This window comes from Gossypium hirsutum, chromosome A09, assembly GCF_007990345.1.
Source record: "Gossypium hirsutum isolate 1008001.06 chromosome A09, Gossypium_hirsutum_v2.1, whole genome shotgun sequence".
NCBI classification, from domain to species: Eukaryota; Viridiplantae; Streptophyta; class Magnoliopsida; order Malvales; family Malvaceae; genus Gossypium; species Gossypium hirsutum.
The window spans coordinates 6648346-6660010 of record NC_053432.1 but is presented as its reverse complement, the minus strand read 5'-3'; the positions used below and the strand labels follow the sequence as shown (position 1 = coordinate 6660010).

The window sequence follows — 11665 nt, the reverse complement described above, 5'->3', positions numbered from 1 at the left end:
GATTGCAAATAGAGTAAAAGTTGAATTATAGAATAGAGAAAATTTAAGGGACTAAATAAGAAATTAAGTCAAAAGTTGACAAGTGTATGGTGATGGTGGTGACATGTGGATTAATAAAATACATATATTAAGAATAATTACCTATTTACTTATAATTTAAGTAAATAGTATTTTATTGTATTATATTATATATATATTGTTATATAACAATTAAATTAAAACAAACAAAAAAAGAAACAAAAGAAATAAAAAGGAAACAAAGAGTGAAACGAAATAGGAAAGAAAGAAAGGAGAAAAGAAAGAAAAGGAAAATTAAGGTTTTAAGGTTCAAAGGTTTAATTGCTAATGTTGTGCCGGATACCACGGCTAAGAAAGGAAAAGACAAAGTTGACGAGGAGTGACTCGGGAATTACGGTTTGTATTTCTATAATCTGAACTTAATAATTAATTGTTGAATTTATTACTTAATATGTATGGTAAGTGGATTGAGGTGAGTAATTGATATTGTGATATTGAATTGAATTGAACTGATTTTATGGGATATGTGATTATTTGAGTTGGAATGAATGTTGTTTGATATTGAAAGGTGAATGAAACCCTATTAACAATGTCGGGTTGAGTCGGATATAGTTGGCATGCCATAGGATTAGAAGAGTTCAGGGATACTTCGACCTCGAGTCGATGAGACACTGGGTGTCAAATTATTACTTCGGATAAATTCGATGATGTACTGGGTGCCAACTTACCTCGGCATGGTCGATGGGACACTGGGTGTCAATCTATTACTTTGAATTATCTGATGAGGCACTGGGTGCCAAACTAGTGTGTTTTGGTTGGATCCCTGTATCTGTCCGAGTCCAAGTTGTGTTAATAGTGGTAAATGAATGAATTGGCAATAAGTTTGAAATTGAATGACATTGTATGTGAATTGGAATGGATAATGAATTGAGTTGTACAAATAAGAAGCATGAATCATGGGATTCATGGAATGGAAATTGACATTGAAAGATGAATGTGAGAATCAAAGTTGAGAAAAGCTATTGAGATAGCTATTGATGAGAATTGAATGTGTGATAAATGATTTATATATAAATTGATTATTTGAATGGATTTAGATATTGTATGAATTAAATGTGTATGTTTAATTATTTTTTTATAAGTACTCGGATTATAGAAATACCACTGAGTTCATACTCAGCGTACGGTTTGTTTTCCTTGCGCAAGTTAGGATTAAAGTCAGATCATTGAATCAGCATCCAAAGCCGATCCGGAGCTAAAATGTGGTAAAGTATTTTTCTTTTTGTTTATAATAGCATGTACCTAGGATGTTGCAGTTTTCATTTTGGGGAAATGATTGTAAATATGATATAAACTGATATTAGTTACTTATAAACATGAATACATGTGTGTTATGTTGAGGTTATAAAGTGGTATGTTAAAGCTATTGCCAATTTTTGGTTAAATTGGTATGTTTTAAAAATTAGTTTGATTGATGATTATTTTGATTGTTTTGTTCATATGAGTAAGGTATCTATGAATGTTCATTGGTGAGGCATTTAGGTTGTCTATTTGAACAAGTTTAGAGGTGTTTAATCGTGTTTTGAAGTGGTTGAATAAATGGTTTTTGAATTGCTTGATGTTCAAGATTTGCAGGGTTGGTAAACTTGATGTATAAGGCTCATTTTGAGTCCACACGGCCTGGCATACAGGCATGTGACCAGACCCTGTGAGACATACGGCTATCACATAGGCGTGTGGTTCGGCCGTGTGTCCCCTACAACTTAAAATTTTCAAAACAGAATGCCCAGAAATCTTCACACAGGCAGAGACACAGGTGTGTGTCTCAACCGTGTGAGGCACACGACCTAGCACACGAGCGTATGATTTGGCCGTGTGATGCAAGTCAGAGAGTTACACGGGGTAGGACACAGCCTAAAGCACGAGCATGCAATAGGGTCACACGGGCGTGTCCCTTAGTCACACGAGCGTATGTGCCCTGCAACTAGGAAAAATTTTGAAATTTTTGCGAAAAAATTTTCTGAGTTTCTGATTGAGTCCCGGTTTGTTTCTAACACATATTTTGGACCTGAGGGCCTATAAAAGGGACAATTTGATTAATTTATGTAGTATATGCAACTTAATGTGTTTAATGTTCGTATTTGATTTGAAAAGTTCGATAATGCTCTGTAACCCTATTCTGACAACAGATAAGGATTAAGGGGTGTTAACACCAGCAAATTTAATGGAAAAACTATAACGGTGATAACAAAGGGACCTAAATTTTTTAATTCAAAAAGTAAAGGAACTAAACTCTTGAAAATAAAAGTATGGAGATTAAATTTAGAAATTTACAAAAAGTATAAGAACTTTGAACTTATTGTAACCTTTTAATTTTTACTCTATAATTTAACAAAAAATAATTAATTAACCCAACTCGAAGATCAAGTAAAAATAATATAATATAACAAATTAAGGAAAATTTAGAATTTGCAGGGAGGAAAGAGATTTCTATAAACTTGCGCTAAAAGGAAAAAAACTTAAGGCAATTTCTTTTTTAAGTAATGAACTATAAAAGTCAAAATGGTATAAGCAAAGGGGATGTAGCTCAAATGGTACAGCGCTTGCTTTGCATGCAAGAGGTACGGGGATTGATACCCTGCATCTCCACTTTTTGTTGTTTTTTTTTCCATAACGAATAATAAACACCTAAATTTTATAATCTTTACTGAAAGGGATACACCTAATAACTAACTTAAAATCAAATCCCAAATCACGTTTCATAAAAACAGAAAATGTAAATAATTTAACTTCCTAAGGAAATAAAAATAATAATCATTAACGAAATAAAAGAAAAAGAAACCAAAGCCGAGACTCTCCCAGTGTCTTGTCTACATCCTAGCCTAATGGATTGTTTTTAAAGATGGAAATTTGGGGGAGTGAGCTATGGAAACTCAAGGTGAGTCCCTTTACAATAAACCGAATCATACAGTTATTCTATTAAAACATTAAACACACATCATATATAATTACCAAGAATAGAAATTGATTATAAATAACTGGCAATTTCAAATATGGTAATTTAGTATGGCTACTTTAGTCAAGCATTAATAATATTTTCAAACATAGACAATCAACCGAATCAATTCCAAAGTTATTCACGTTGTTCATGAAAGATATATGCACATAAATCATCTCAATCGTTTCATCAAGTAACTCATTCATACATGCATAAATGGTCAAATATGCCATACAAATATCGGTTTAAAAATTGGCTGTCCTATCCCAGCCACTAGCGGTCCAAAATCGTGAGTTCTCTAGAACTCCCTCCACCATTACACCAATTTTTGTGGACTTAATACTACATTTGGATTTTGGTAATTGTAGATAAAAGTTGTCAGTATAAGGCGTACCTTAATACTCGGTAGTCTCCTTAAAGTATGGTTCTTTCTTTCCGCCAAACCATTTTGTTGTGAAGTATAAGGTGCGGAACACTCATGTACCACACCTTGTTCCTCACAAAATACATTAAATTCATTTAAAAACATATTCACCACCTCTATCACCACGAAACACTTTGATTTTCTTATTAAACAAATTCTCAACCTGATTTTCTTATTAAACAAATTCTCAACCTCATTTTTAAAATGTTTAAACATATCAAACGCCTCGCCTTTACTTCTCATGAGAAACATATAAATAAATTTAGAGAAGTCATCTATAAAAATGATAAAATATCATTTTCCACCTTTTGTTAGAGTTCCATTTAATTCACAAACATCAGAATGAATTAAATCTAACACTTACGAATTCCTTTCACACTTATTAGGAAACGACTTCTTGGTAATTTTTTATTGAATAAAAATTTCACATTTATCCCCAAAATCATCATTACTTAGACTTATATAACCATTCTTTTGCATACATTGTAAAGTTTTAAAATTTAAATATGTTAAACGCGCATGCCACAAAGGATAAGATTCAACGATATAAGTAGAAGAATTAACTTTATTCATATCAATGCTCAACTTGAACATACCTTCATTACAATATCCTTTTCCTACATATATATCACCCTTAAGAAAGACAAACTTATCAGATTCCAAGATAATCTTGAACCCATTGTTACACAGAATACTTGCAGACACTAAATTCTTTCTTACATTGGTCAAGTTTCACAAACTATTGGTTCATTACTTTGAATGTAGTGGTAGCTTTCGTTGCCATCTCCAAAATTTGTTCTCTTTGATTGTTGGAAATATAGAATGGAGAAGATAGATTCGGAAACGGTATTGAAATAAACAGTAGACTTCGAGGTGCAGGTGACGCTTTTCAAAGAGAACTATTCGCCCCCACACAAAGTTGCTAGAGGGTTAAGACAAAGGTCCTCCTAGGATACAATAAAGCTTTTGAATTTTCTTTGATTAGCAAAATCAAGGAATTCACTAACTCTTACTTTAATTTCTAAAAGATAGGATTGATTGTAATTGTGATTTGTGAGCACTATAGACCCTCTATTTATATATACTCAATAGACACTATTTTGAAGAGTCACAATCCTTTATGTTTGATTTCCATTGGACATACTTCAAAGAAAAACATGTCTCCTGGAATCAAATGTATCTTTTGAATAAACCAACACTTTCTAATAAGTGCTCATGAATAATTATGAATTTGCAATGTACAATTTCCAACAATTAACACTTTTTTCTTTTTTTCTTTTACCTTTACACACTTCTAGGAGTAAGTTATTTGACTGCATGATGTGGATACCAATATCTAGCTAGAAAATAACAAAAATTAGCTGGAATGTCAGGTAAGCTTTTCGCTTAAAATTTTAACAGGAGCAATAAAAATGAATAAACTTTATAATATGAGTGCCCATTTTGTTAACTTCTTTGTGCCTAAAATGAATTTTTTGAAAGTTAAGTGACTATTTGTCTAGTTTACCCTAGAATATATACTACTATATATAAATTTCTTAAAAATGATTTTTTTTCCTTCCTTACATGGCACTTGTCCTTTTTTCTTTTTCTTTTTCTTTTTCATTTTCATTTTTATACATAAGAAGATAATGGCTAAATTTCAATTTTGATCCCTCTACTTTTGTGAGATTATATAAGAAAGGTTAAATTTTAGTTTTGACCTCTATATGTCGCAAATTTAAAATTTATCTCTATGCTTTTAGTTTTGATAAAATTTAACGGGAAGATTATAATAGTGTTAATAAATGGACCTAATTTTTTTTAATTCGAAAAGTAAAGGAATTAAACTCTTGAAAATAAAAGTATAGAGATTAAATTTAAAAATTTACAAAAAATATAAAAACTTTAAACTTATTGTGTAACCTTTTAAAATTTACTCTATAATTTAACAAAAAATAAATAATTAACCCAACTTAAAGATATAATGTAACAAATTAAGGAATGTTTAGAATTTGCAGGGAGGAAAGAGATTTCTATAAACTTGCGCCAAAAGGGGAAAAACTTGAGGCAATTTTGTTTTTAAGTAATGAATTATAAAAGTGAAAAGGGTACAAGAAGAGGGGATGTAGCTCAGATGGTAGAGCGCTCGCTTAGCATGCGAGAGGTATGGGGATCGATACCCCGCATCTCCAATTTTTGAGCGTACAAGAAGAGGGGATGTAGCTCAGATGGTAGAGCGCTCGCTTAGCATGCGAGAGGTATGGGGATCGATACCCCGCATCTCTAATTTTTGTTTCCTCTATCTTTTAAAACATGTTTCTATTCCCCATTTGCACTGGTGATGAAATTTTAAAGTGAAATAGATACAGATGGAATCACGTAGCAGAATTCCTATGAAACACACCTGTGCTAAATCAACTGTTTATGACGATCACCGACGCTTTATCAGCTACCCAATTAATGGAATTTTGCTGTTACAAACTCTGTGCTTGCCATAACAGAGTACACTTTTTCTTTGCATTCCATTGTTGGGTCCTGATGGAGATAATAAGTGGATATTTCACCTCACCTTTGCTGGTTTGGCCTTCGACTCTTGAGTTTGCTACTTACATTCATATTCAAATTGTCATTCACTATCATATGCCTTGAACAACTTTAAAATTACAACCTCTCAAGTTCCGGTTTTACTTGATTTTCTCAACAAACATCTCTCTTGTTCATTAAATTGATAGATATGGCTTTGCCAAGCTATGCCTATGAATAAAGAATAAAATAAAATTGATAGTTTGTGTGACGTGTTGGGTAAAACTCCGCTAACCGAAAATAAATAATTTTAGGAGTATGTTGGGCTGAGTAACCGGGGTGGGGTGCTTGGGTTGTCATCTCTCTTCGCGTCAAAATGTTTAATATATTCCTAAGTAAATAAATAATAATAAAATTTAAAAAAAATCAAAAAAGGAAAAAAGAAAAAAGAAAAAATAAGTACTGATAAAGTTGCACTTCGAGGACTAAAGGAGGAAATAATTAAGGTGTCTTAGTAGGTTTGGTAATTTACCTAAATAGCATAACTCAAGTCGATCTTAATTTTTGTGTGAATTAATTGGAATACTTTTTCTGTTTTACTTAAAGTAAGCTTAGAGGTCTCTTTATTTTTCATATGCATTTTTAACTAATTTTTATGGAACTTTGGAGTGGTATTTCTTTTATGGCAGAATCTAGCTTTCACAATCGATAGGAACCATACTTGAGGGCAAGCATGGGCTAAGTAAGAGGGAATTTGATAATACTCTAAAATGACATGTTTTATATATTAATCATGTGTTTATTTTGAGCTTGAGCCTACTAATTTGAGCTATTTATGTCTTTTTATCTTTTAGGGACTAAATTGGAGGCGAAAAGTAAATTCAAGGGAAAAAGAGTCAATTTGGAGATTAAATGAGCCAATATGCAACGTGGGACAAATATGGTGCCAAAAGTGTAAACATGGAAGGCACAAGGACTTAAAATCAAATAGAAGAGATTTTATTTTGGAAGACTCTATTTGATTTGATTTTATTTTATTTTATATTAGGATAATTAATATTAAGATAAATATTAGGATTATTTAATTTTAGGATTTTATTTTAATTATCTTTATTTATCTTTAATTAAATGTATTTATCTTTTTAGAATTCAAGTTCAATTAGACTATCTCCCTAGCACTATAAATAGGGGGTGAAGTAACTCTATTTGGGGTTCATCTTTTCTGTAAACACTCTCCCCCTAAAAGTCTTTTGTTCTTTCCATATTTTTCTTTTAATAAAATTTCTTTTTCCATAATTTATTTTCTTTTCCACCATTATCATGAGCCACTAAAACCCTTCTAGCCAAAAGTTGTCAATATTTCCCCAAAAAGGGTTCTTGAGGCCTAGAATCCGTACTTAGCCTTCTCGCCAAGTATTCATCGTTTCTCCGCACTACGGGCTGACGCTTCTGTCCATGGCCCTTAAGAAGTAAGCTTTTCAGCATATGCAAAGGCGGCCGCTTTGTATGTTTTAGAAGGATTGCATAGTCGATTCGTTAACTTACTGCATCAGAGGTTGGCGAGCCAAAGAGACAAAATGGCGTAGGATTTGCCATTGAGAAGCGTTAATCTAGCATAGATTACTGGCTAGAGTCAGGTTCCCTAAAAATCGTAAGTCTAATCTTTGGAGCTGGTGGTCGTAGGCGTCCTCTTCCACTATAACTAGCTTACTTGAGTCGAGAAGAATCATCCAAAAGCCAAGGATTAAGCCCAAGGCGGAATGAGACAACCGGAGGCTGGAACTTTCCCATAAGAATTTCTTTTCTCTTAAAACTCTCTTTATTATTTTTATTATTTTCGTAATCATAATTTTAGTAAACTTTAAATTCTATTTTTATTTTATTTTTTGCTTCCAAAATCAATTCTTAAATTTTTTTTTTATTTTTTTCCAGAACGTAGGTTTTCTTGGGCACGATTCTGCCCAGGAGTTCGAGAAACAAGCATTTGTATAATCCGGTCCCTAAGGATTCGACCATACTTCCCCTTTACTATTTCTTTTTCGTTATTTTACAGGGAATAGGATATTTTTGGTGCTCTCAACGACGCATCACATTTCCCTTTGCTTGCACTGCCTTTCATCTCTTGCTTCATTTTTTTGTTTTACAAGAGCTTTTATTAATTGTTTTCTATTTGAGTTTGATGTGTTCAACTTGGGTTTTTGTCAATTTTATTTCCACTGAGGGTTTCTTTTTCACGTTAAAGGAGAGCATGTTTTGAGAATTTATGAGATTTTGCAAATAAATCTCTTTCCTTGGCTTACTGTCTTTCTTGGTAGGGAATAGTCGCTCTTTGATTTGATAGAGGAAGTGACATCTAAGGGGAAATAAGAGATGGTATCGAAAAGGAGAAGGCAAAGGGACTAAGAAAGAGTGTCTCGAGAAGGGGCTTTGAGGGACGGTTGGTTGTCTTTCGACATAGGAAGCATCAAATTGCATTAGTAGGATAGCTTACTTAAATACTCCCTCAAGCTAGGAAAGCTAGTGCTCGTGACCATCAACTCCTAACCCCTATCAACAAACCATTTAATCCTTTATAATACCAAGACCCTCAAACCTCATGGCTATAGAAAATGATTCAGAAAAGAGCCAAATACCGACCAACATGACTGTAACAGCCAACCCATTTAAGAGATCTGAGTGGTGAAACCCATTTGAGAGATTTGAGCTGTCACACCCAGTTTCCATTGAAATCTGAAAATTTCATACTTTTAGGGGTTAAATTAAAAGAGGCCCTAAACTGGTGATCTTTACTAGACAATTTGAAAAATATAGAGGCTAGTTTGAGCATAGTTGAACTTCAAATCTGGTTTGGTTAAAATTAGAACCATATGGTTCCTTAATAGGGGACAAAATAATTAAGGATGAATGGTTGTTATACGATGAAAAGCCACATATGAAGGGCTATAAATAGCTGGTTAGTGACTTCCTGGGAGACTTATTCTCCAATCTGTTTCATTTCATTTCCTTTATTTTCCTTCTTGGTTACTCCGAAGGAAAGATGGCCACTGTATGGAGTAGTGATCGTGAGTTTTTATTCGGGAAAAATAGAGGATCTAGTAAGCTGCTAATGTTCTAAGTCCTTTAGTGTATGTAAGATTTAAGAACCAATGTTATAAAGGCTTCCAAAAACCATTTTAAGGATTCTACATGTTTCTAGAAAATCGAGTTTTAAACTAAGATTATTGAGCTTAACTCATGAATTGGTTGTATTGCTTAGCTGCCAAGAGAATGGAAGCTCTGACGTCCAAAAGAGCTAAGCAGACAAGGCAAAGAAGCATCAGGTGAGTTTTTGCACTCAACCTTTGAAAAGCTAAGTATGTAGTAAGATTGCATGGTCTACAAGTGTCCGCCATGTTAGTTTAATAAGCATGAATTAACTATAATTTCAAGGTAGTTCATTTAAGAAATGCATACACTACATGATTGTTAAAGTATCACATGAATGAGAAACACTGACGGGTTAGATGAAGGTAGGAATAAGAAAGAGGATCAATTTGTTAGATACCGCCATATGGTGTTGCTGTGTGCACCTGTGACGTGTGAAGCTCGGGGCCTTATGGAGGGAACGCTGCAGTGTTCAAGCATCAAGGTATAGGATGGTGAAATAGAGGAATAGATGGAATGAAATGGAAGAATAGAGATCATGGCTAGACCATGGGACCGATTAGAGGCTATACACCAGGAGTAAGTAAGACCATAGCTGAAACATACTATGCCATAATGATGATAATAAGTAAGACCATAGCTGAAAGATGCTACGATATCATGATAAAAATGAGTAAGACAATAGTTGAAAGACGCTATGGCATAATGATAAGGGTGAGTAAGACTATGGCTAAAAGACGCTATGGCATCATAGTAAATAAGACTAAGACCATAGTTGAAAGACACTATGACATCCTTTGATAGTCCGTCGGGACGATAAAAATAGGATAGTTCGATAGGATGTTAAACACGTGATAGTCTGTTAGGACACTAATTACGGGATGGTCCACTGAGACGGTAAGCATAGGGTAGATCGTGTAAGTCCATTGTTGAAAGATGCTATGGAATCGTGGATAGCTTGCTAGGACGATAAACACGGGGATACTGAACTGAATGAAAATAGTAAGTGTAACACCCAAATACCAACAATAGACCGAGGCGTTACATAGAAAGTAAATGTAAGCTTTGTCCGATCTTAATTTATTTTCCACATATAACAAATTGAATTGGGGAGTTAACTCAGAAAAATTTTAAAACATGAGTAATCAAACAGATATACACCATAATATAAATCATAAATTCTTTCATTGGAAATGTCATGAAAATCAACAAACTTATATAAAACTCACGGTAAGTTCTATCCTTTACAAAAATTTTAAATTCAACACTGGAAGTAAAATAACGTTTAAAAACAATTTGGCATATACAATTAGAAAATATTTCATAAACCATAATTCATTAAGGCTTTAACCAATCCTTCAAGGGTAACATTCTTATAAAAACTACGTTTTAGAAAAGAAGTAATCTATTACAAATTTTTAGTTACAAAACAGAACTATATGTCACTGTAAAATAACATACACTTGTTACAAAATAAATACAAGAGAAGCTCACAGCAGAAGCCGCTATTTCTGGCCGAGTCTCTTCAACAAGCTTTACGACGAAGCACCTCTTGGAAAAAGGAAAAGAAAGGGAGTAAGTTCAAAAGAACTTAATGAGTTCCAAAAATAGAAATACTCAACCTTTTCCCAACAAGTTATAAGAGTAGGTAATACTACAATTGTACATAAACATACACATAAACTAATAAATTAAACTCCACACGCAGAGACATTTGGGCATATACTCTGATACCAATGGCGGATACCTATCTATGGCGAATACCTATCCATGGCGAATAGTTTTTCTAAATGGACTCTAATACTGGCGAATACCATTCTTCCTTACATCCATAGAGATCATTAGCCTTAACAAAACTGAATCCTTCCATGGAAGACAACATTTACTAATACTTACCATTACGTCTCATAAAATTTATCAGATTGATTTATACATACCTTCAGAACTCACTTTCATTAGGGCAGATTCTACATGCCAAACAAAAAAACTTAGCGAATACGTTACGTACTCGACACAATCAACGGATGAAGATTTATCACTTAACATACAAAATATCAAACATGCCTAATCAACTTTTCTTTCTTGACTGCGGACATACATAACATGTAAAAACTCCCGAAATTCATATTTTCATACCTTTTTCTCGACCTTCCTTATGCTAGCTTCGGATCTCATTTTCACACATTAAACTAGATATCACAATCATTGTTGTTTCGAACACATGCATGTTCCCATGAGTTCAGGACTTTTTTCCATGGTTAACAACTAACATGTCCTACCGAGGCAACACCCATATCGTCAGGCTATTTAGCAACTAACATGCCCTACTAGAAACCCAACACTCATGCTAATCTGGTTAGCAGCTAGCATGTCCTACCAGTGGTTCATCATATCTGCCATTTTGGTTAGCAACTAACGTGCCTTACCAGAGGCCCATCTTATCCAGATATCGAGTTTGTACTTCAAGAAAGTTGTGTCTGTTTCTTGTCACATATATGCACATGTAGATGATTACATACAGAAGCTTACCACATTCCAAGGGATAGTTTTATTTGAATTCTTAGCTTACAACTATG

General features: G+C 33.5%; 1 non-coding gene across 1 annotated transcript; it reads left to right on the top strand.

Moving 5' to 3' along the window:
• Positions 1–5541: 5541 nt before the first annotated feature.
• Positions 5542–5614, top strand: TRNAA-AGC (transfer RNA alanine (anticodon AGC)). The gene has a single exon. It is a non-coding gene; the product is annotated as a tRNA-Ala (tRNA).
• Positions 5615–11665: the final 6051 nt, after the last annotated feature.